Genomic DNA, 8,655 nt, shown 5'->3' with positions numbered 1-8,655 from the left:
TTTTATGAAAATGAAAACATTAAGCTGAGAAGGCAACATGTTAAATACTTCTAGAAATGAAGAATTAAGCATCATCATAGAAATATTTCTCCTGAGCACTTAGTCTTATGTTTTGCCCCCACCCAACACAGAAAGATGCCCTTTCTTCTAAAAGGAATGGATTAGAAGATACTGTCCTCACCAGTATGTACATGTACCACAAAGACAATTGGCCAAGAAGCTGGAATTCTCCTGCTTATTGTACAGAGAACAACTGGATGTGGGAAGGGCGCTGCAGCACTGTGCAAATGGGGAAACTACCTCAATTAGTTAAATATTAGGTAACATTTTACAGAGTAAATAAAAGGCAAATATTAGGCATCAAGTTGACAAAGATGTGACATCTAAATTGAATGCAAAAAATTAAAGGAAAAATGTCATCATAGTGCGTAAAAACTTAGGACAAGAAGAGTGCAGGGTGTGCAGGAACAAATTAGCAACACATTCTCTGGACAGACACATAAATTCACAATAGGATAAAACAAAGACAATTACCTTAGCCACATATGGCTAAGTATTTTCGCCAATTGCTCAGCGTTGAACGCATGTGATTATTACACATTTGCCAAGATTGGATTACAGAATCGACTTCATTTAGCTTAAACAGAAAGGGTCTTGTTAGAGGCTATTTGTTGGCTGACAGTTTTTGAAAGGGCCAGGAAATCAAACTCTGTGATACACAGCCAGGAGAACTGTCCAAACTTACCATAAATTTTTAAGCAGAAATAATTTCAGCCATAGCAAACCACTGGCCATTCAAAAAGCCAGGGGCTAGATACCAGAGAGCCAGCATCTCTGCCAAAGTTCTCCAAAAAGAGTGATAACCTTCTCAATGAATATTGCTACCAGAGCTGAGAGCACGCTCTGCCATCATTCCAAATGTCACTTCTTCTTTGGAAGTGGAGGCTGCTGCTTGGCTCCACTCTTGTGGCAAGGAACCCTGGGAACCTAACATTTTTATTCTACCTAAGGAAGGTATAATTCACAATATGGAGAATTAGCAAATTGAGGTTTTGGACAGGCATGATGAACAGATGGTGACTATAATATAATTTTTTATTTTTTGCATATGATTAGGCTTAAGCTAGATTATAGTAAAATATGCATTGTTCTCATTCTTGATCACAACGCTTTCACTCCCAATTAACTTAAATGTAATCTTCCTGAAGTCTAACAAACTTTACATATGTGATGCAATTAAATGATACACGTGACCTTAATTTTGATCTAAAATTTAGGCATACTGACTTGGAAAGCAAAATAAACAATATCTGTCAGAGAAAGTACAGTTAATAAGGCTATTTCTATCTAGATGAGCTGATTTTTACATTAGGAATAGTTCTATTTGAAAGTGGAAGCAAGCAGTCCTTAAGAAGTGGATTCTTCCATGTTCTAAATAAAACATATACACATATGTGTAGTAGGGATGTGTATATGTGTGTGTGTATGTATAATCATGTACATGTGGAAATATTACCACAAACCAAAGTTGACAGTCAAGCTATTTTCAGAATCTGAAATGAATATCCGTTAACTTCCTGGCCAGTATTACTGAATTGAAAAATTGTGACATTCATAGGTCCTATCTCATGAAAGAAAAGATTTTCTACCAAACTAGATGAAAGTGTAAGTGCATTTTGTTGTTATCTCTTCCTTTAGGTCCCTTGCCATTCTAACACTCACATATTTAGGGTCTCTGATATCCAGAATTTGTGACAAGCAAGTAAGCAAAGATAATTAGTAGCAGTTTCTTTATTGCTTATATTGTTTTCTCATTCTCCCCTCCAACCTTCCTATAACTTTACACCCTTACGTACACATACACACACACACACACACATACACATACACATTTAAATCTACATTCCACTTCTATGTACTCATTTTGCAATTGCCAACCCTTATTAAATCCAGTGCTCGCTCTACTCTGCACCTGGATAACAGTCGGTGAAAGTGGACTAAAAGTAAGCAGCACTTACTCTCTTGCTCTGGTAGGAAATATTAACATACTGTGTGGGTCTACACAATCTCATTGCTTCAAATGCCATCTGCATGCTGATGACTCTGGGAAGAAAACTGCAAACATCAGGTCTGCAGCTGCTTCGCTTCCTTGTGGCACAGAGGAGGCAATGCTGACCTCGAAAAATTCTAAGTATAAACGTGGCATTGGGATTTATCCCAGAAAGATATCTGCAAAAGTTCTTATCTAAGAATATTTGTCTATGTTGATCATTGAAAATACTTGGAACTTACAGACTTAAAGGACATAGCTGGCTGGAGAATGCAGGTTAGCCAGATAGACTATCTACCTATGTGAGTAATGAAGTATGGAAACCAAGAAAACTCAAACTAAAACTACTTTCTCCAAGCGAAATTGTCGCAGACACATATTGCAATCTGTTTCTCCAAAATCAAAACTCATTCCAGGGTGGGAATGAGTCTGGTTTTGCTTTGTTTTGCATTGTGTTGTTTTGTTTTATTTCGTTTTGGAAGCTGTATCTGGTGGCTTTGAGGCTATTTGAAAGACTAATGTTGTAAGGCTGCAATGTCCCTACATTTTGCTTATATCTTTCACTAATCATTGGGGAAGTTTGATGCTGAGCAAGATCCATTATCCTTGTGCATCTGCTTTGACAATCCAGCCATCTGTGGTATTACAACAACCAAATAACACTATCCCAGATCTCATCCCTGAATTTGAGGTTTTCCGTCCAATGTATTACCCCTATGCTGATGTATTAGAAACATCTAAAGCTCAAAATCCTAAAATCTAGCTTATTTTTGCATAGCTTGAAAAGTTCCTCTCCTAACTTTCTATATTTCAAAAGTTGTAAACGCCCTTCTGGTCCAGCTGCCTAAAACAAAGCTATGGAGACATCTTTGACTCTTCTCCCTCTATATTCAAATCCTTTTCAAGGGGTTGTCTTTCCTCGGAAATCTAGCAAATATCTATTGAGTTCATAAAACGTTTTTGATGACAGTTCTACTCCAAGTCACTATTATCTTTGAACAGATTAGAGGATTTGCCTCTTACAGGGGCTCTCTTCTTCGATTCTAAATGGCAGCCACAATGTCTCTTAAGGAAATTAGAGCATGTCATATTTCATTCATTAATTCAGTTATTACCTATTCAAATCTCAAGACTTTTTCCTTATGCAGAGTAAATCTAAATGCCTAACGAGTTCTGAACCTTACTTATCTGTTGACTTTCTCCCTCAGTTACTTAATTCCAGGGAAATGTACTGTCCATGATTGTTGCACGATATTAATAAAATAGATTACATGCCAATTGATTAAATGTTCCTATACAACATGCTATCAAATACACATTGTAGGACAGTGTGCTTGATATTAAAATGAGAAAATAAAGCCAAAATGTAATATTTTTTGTCCCTGCATTTGAAATATTCCAATATTAATCTGGAAACATACATAAAATAAAAAATTGAAACAAAGTTTTCTAATAATATGAGGAAAGTTTTTTCTACAAAATATATTGCCTTTCAAGGAAGTACATTAAATTCTACAGTACAATGTTATATCTTGCATATATAAAAGTAGGGTAATTTAAATACTCTGATACCAGAAGAAAGACCATAGAAAATTATACTTTTATTTAGGATCCATGTTTAATAAACTATAATAGAAAGAACTAAGTCTTTAGAAAAGACTAGATGCATACGTCAAATATAATTCTATAAAGATTCATTGTTTATATTTTTAGAAGACTGGTAAATGTGTATATATTATTTAAAAATATATGTAGGTACATTATTAAAGACATAAATCTTTAAAAACTTGATAATTTAATTAAATAGAAAAATAAAACACATGCACATATGTCCTATATTAAGTTCAAAAACAAATAACATGTTGCAAATACATTAACAGTATATAAGAGGGTTATAGTCTCAAAAATACAGCATTTATACAAATAACTGAAAATAATAAAATGCTCTATCCCACCAGAAAAAAAAATTGGCAAAGTTTATAGATAACTGATTCACAATATAAAAATACTACTAGCTGTTTTAATCATAAAAAATTATTCAAAATCACATATAATTAAAGGACACAATATTAAAACCAGATAATTTTATCACTATCCACATTGTAAAATATTAATACTAATTAGTACCATTAGAAGTATGTCTACATATTATTAGAGAAGTTTAAATCAGTTTTCATTTGCAGGAACACTATGTTATAATATATATCAAATACTTAAAACTTGCATGTCCTTGGGCTCAGTAACTCTAGTTATTGGAACTTTTTACAAGAAAATAGTAAACATGTCTTCTCCTGGGAATATAACCCAAATACAATTTTACAGGATTCTACCTGAGGTTATCACTGGATACTCCTTGGTTTAGGGACTGGGACTTGAGTCTAGCAAGATGGATATCACGGGGAGAGTGGAACGATAGAGTGCAGCGGATGCTCACAGTGAGAGGGAAAGGTTACAGTAAGCAGCAATGGAAATGAGCTACCTTAGCAACATACATGTGTCTTAAAAACACATTGTCAAGTGAAAAAAGAATGAGACATATAGCACAGTTTTCATAAATACAAAGTATATGCACAGTCTCAAAACATTTTACTAAAATATGTACACATAAAAGGAAGTACAGTAAACATATTTAGTGACTTTCTATAAGGGGAGTGGGAGTGGTGGAAGAAAAACTGGTGGGCCACAGGGACACTGGGAAATAATTATAGCCAAAGGGACCTTAATGGGGATTATGTGATAATGGGCAGAGGACTGAGATGTACAATTAACTCAAGGCTCTGCATCTGCTTTTTAAGAAAATATATGTAATAACTAGATATGACCAGACATGCATTTACAAAGACAAGATGGAAAACCTATTATGCATTATATTGCAGAATACTGGATTGCACATGTTAAAATATGAACAGCAATATGTATTTTTAAGCATTAAAATAATGATATAAGAAAGATTTACTGAAAAACATTATTAAAATAACCAGACAAAAATCATATAATGTGGTCACTTTGGAAGCACATATATTAAAATTGTAATGATACAGAGAAGATTAGCATGGCCCTTGCACAAGGATGACATGCACGTTTGTGAAGTTTTCATATTTTTCAATACTGTGAAAATGGCCATAGTGCCCAAAGTAATTTATAGATGTAATGTTATTCCTATTAAACTACCATTTACATTCTTCACAAAAGTGAAAAAAAAACTATTTTAAAATTCATATGGAACCAGTAAGAGTCCATATAGCCAAGACAATCCTAAGCAAAAAGAACAAAGTTGGAGGCATCACCCTACCGTACTTCAAACTATATTATAAGGCTACAATAACAAAAACAGCGTGATACTGGTACAAAAACAGACACACAGACAAACAGAACAGAATACAGAACTCAGAAATAAGATTGCACATCCACGATCATCTCATCTTCAACAAGCCTGACAAAAACAAGCAATGGAGAAATGGTTCCCTATTCAACAAATGGTGCTGGGATAACTGCCTATCTATTTGCAGAAAATTGAAACTGGACCCCTTCCTCACAACTTATACAAAAATTAACTCAAGATGGATTAAATACTTAAATGTAAAACCCCAAACTATAAAAATCCTAGAATAAAATATAGGCAATACCATTCAGGACACAAGCATGGGCAAAGATTTCATGACGAAATCGTCAATAGCAATTGCAAAAAAAGCAAAAATTAACAAATGGGATCGAATTAAACTAAAGAGCTTCTGCACAGCAAAATAAACTATCATCAGAGTGAGCAGGCAACCTACAGAGTGGGAGAAAATCTTTGAAATCTATCCATCTGACAAAGGTCTAATATCCAGAATCTACAAGGAACTCAAACAAATTTACAAGAAATAAACAAACAACCCCTTTAAAAAGTGGGTGAAAGACATGAACAGACATTTCTCAAAAGAAGACATTCATGCAACCAACAAACATATGAAAAAAGGTCAACATCACTGATCATTAGAGTAAAGCAAATCCAAATCACAATGGGATACCATCTCATGCCACTCAGAATGGCCATTATTAAAAAGTCAAGAAACAACAGATGCTGGCAAGGTTGTGGAGAAATAGGAACACTTTTACATTGTTGGTGTAAATGTAAATTAGTTCAACCATTGTGGAAGACAGTGTGACAATTTCTCAAAGAGCTAGAACCAGAAATACCATTTTACCCAGCAATCTCATTACTGGGTATATACCCAAAGAAATATAAAACATTCTATTACAAAGACACATGCACACGTATGTTCATTGCAGTACTAGTCACAATAGCAAGGACATAGAATTAACCCAAACGCCCATCAATGATAGACTGGTTAAGAAAATGTGGTACATATACACCATGAAATACTATGCAGCCATAAAAAGAAATGAGACCATGTTCTTTTCATAGACATGGATAAAGCTGGAAGCCATCATCCTCAGCAAACTAACACAGGAATAGAAAACCAAACACTATATGTTCTCACTTATAAGTGGGAGCTAAAGGATGGGATCACATGGATATGGGAAGGGGAACAACCCTCACTGCGGCTTGTTGTGGGGTGGAGTCAGAGGAGAAAGAGTATTAAAAAGGATGGCTAATGCACGCTGGGCTTAACACCTGGGTGATGGGTTGACAGGTGCAGTAAACCACTATGGCACACATTTGCCTATGTAACAAACCTGCACATCCTGCACATGTACCCCAGAACTAAAAATAATAATTTTTAAAAGTTCTAAAAGATAACATAATAAAATATTGCATAAAGCATGATGGCATTACTATAAAAATAAGAGATATAATGGCAATCTATATATCAGAGTTTCCAAAATATCCTACTATTTTCCTTTTGGGGTTTTGGGATTGCGGAAGTGCCCTATTTTCTACCATTGAATTATGGAAAGTTGAAACATTTCACACCACATGCTACTCAGAGATTTATCATGCTAATGAATTTTGTGACGAGAGGTAGTAAGCAAAATTGTCCTACTTAGAATAAAATATGTTTTTTGGTTTGTTTAATTTCCTCTGCTTTCTTATGGAATTAGCTTTTAGTATAAGATTTTTAAATACTGTTTATATTGAACAAAATGCTAAAAATATGATAAATTGATTTTTCTGTACTGTCTTCATTTAGCAAAAATACATACTTATTACCAAATTCCTAAAATATATTACAGAACAATTAAATAATAAACTTGAGTTGCTTATGTATCTAAATAATTCTTGCCCAGCTATAATAGAAAAGTGAATATTTTATTTCTCTGGAATAATCTTCTAGTTTAATTTGCAAATTTTTTCTTTTCTTTTCCTTTCTTTTCTTTTCTTTTCTTTTTTTTTTTTTTTCAGAAGAAAGAGGTTTAATGGACTTATAGTTCCACATGGCTGCAGAGGCCTTGCAATCAAGGCAGAAGACAAGGAGGAGCAAGTCACATCTTACATGTACAGCAGCAGGCAAAGAGAGAGCTTGTGCAGGGAAACTCCCCTTTTTAAAATGATCAGATCTCATGAGACTTACTTGCTATCATGAGAACAGCATGGGAAAATCCTGGCCCCATGATTCAGTTACTTCCTACCACGTCCCTCCCACAACACATGGGAAATCTCATGTTTTATTTTCTTTACTTTTTTCCTGTCTCTTTCCTCTGAGTACCCTCTGTAGCATCTGAAATGGCTTAACTTATCCAATAACTAAAACACATGGAAACTTCTGTCTGCCATACTTGGACTACTTTTTATACATCAGTTATTTTTCTTTAAATTAGTCATTTTAAATTAGTATCAGCTACATAGCTTTCTTGAGGTAATTACATTGTTTGCTTTCTTTAAGGCACTTAGGATAGTGTCTGGAAAATGGAAAATGCCATAATAGTCTTCTACCACCAATGCTGTTTGGTCATTTTCTCTTCCATTAAAATCAAGAAAAATTATTGTCATATACTACATCCAACTCTACATATTTTATGTAGTTGAAATGCACTTAATTTTTAACCTAATTGAAAGTTCTAATTCCTTTGTATTGAAGTGGGAAAGGTTCCCATGTCACCATCGCAGGGCATGAAATGGGGGAGTGGTTTGCTTATTCAGTGTCCTGCTGCTCATACCTCTAGGGGAACAAACCTCTAGGGGACAGGTTATGGGGCTGGGACCCCACGGCAGTGTCTAGGGGTGAATGTTTACAGCTCCTGAAGCCCCAGTGGACATGTGTTACAGGGTGCTCTTTTAGTTTGCTGTCTATAGGTGGTTTGTGTTAACCAGCTCAATTAGACCCTCTTCCTTGTCGCAGGGACAGAAGGATTTCTGTATCCGGGGTTCTTGCCTTGGTGTACCAGAAAAATCAGATCATACGTGGGCTTGGAGAATGAGTGCAAAGTTTTATTGAGTGGAAGTAGCTCTCCGGCGATGGGGGAGCCAGAAGGGAGATGGTTTTCTCCTGGAGTTGAGCCGCTCTACGGCCCCAGCTGTACTCCAACTGCCCTGGCCAAACTCCGTCTGGTCCTGCTGGCCAATGGCCTGCCAGCGTGCAGGCATCTGTCAGTGTCCTATTCCACCGGCATGCTCCGGGCGAGCTTTCTCGACATCCTCTCCGGCTTGTGTCTTCCACTAG

General features: G+C 35.5%; 1 non-coding gene across 1 annotated transcript; it reads left to right on the top strand.

Moving 5' to 3' along the window:
* The first annotated feature begins 5,047 nt into the window (after positions 1 to 5,047).
* On the top strand, positions 5,048 to 5,154 carry LOC115834862. Its single transcript, XR_004029863.1, has one exon. It is a non-coding gene; the product is annotated as a U6 spliceosomal RNA (small nuclear RNA).
* The last annotated feature ends 3,501 nt before the right edge of the window (positions 5,155 to 8,655 follow it).

This window comes from Nomascus leucogenys, chromosome 4, assembly GCF_006542625.1.
Source record: "Nomascus leucogenys isolate Asia chromosome 4, Asia_NLE_v1, whole genome shotgun sequence".
NCBI lineage: Eukaryota > Metazoa > Chordata > Mammalia > Primates > Hylobatidae > Nomascus > Nomascus leucogenys.
The sequence above is the reverse complement of the archived record's forward strand: the minus strand, read 5'-3'. Positions and strand labels throughout refer to the sequence as shown.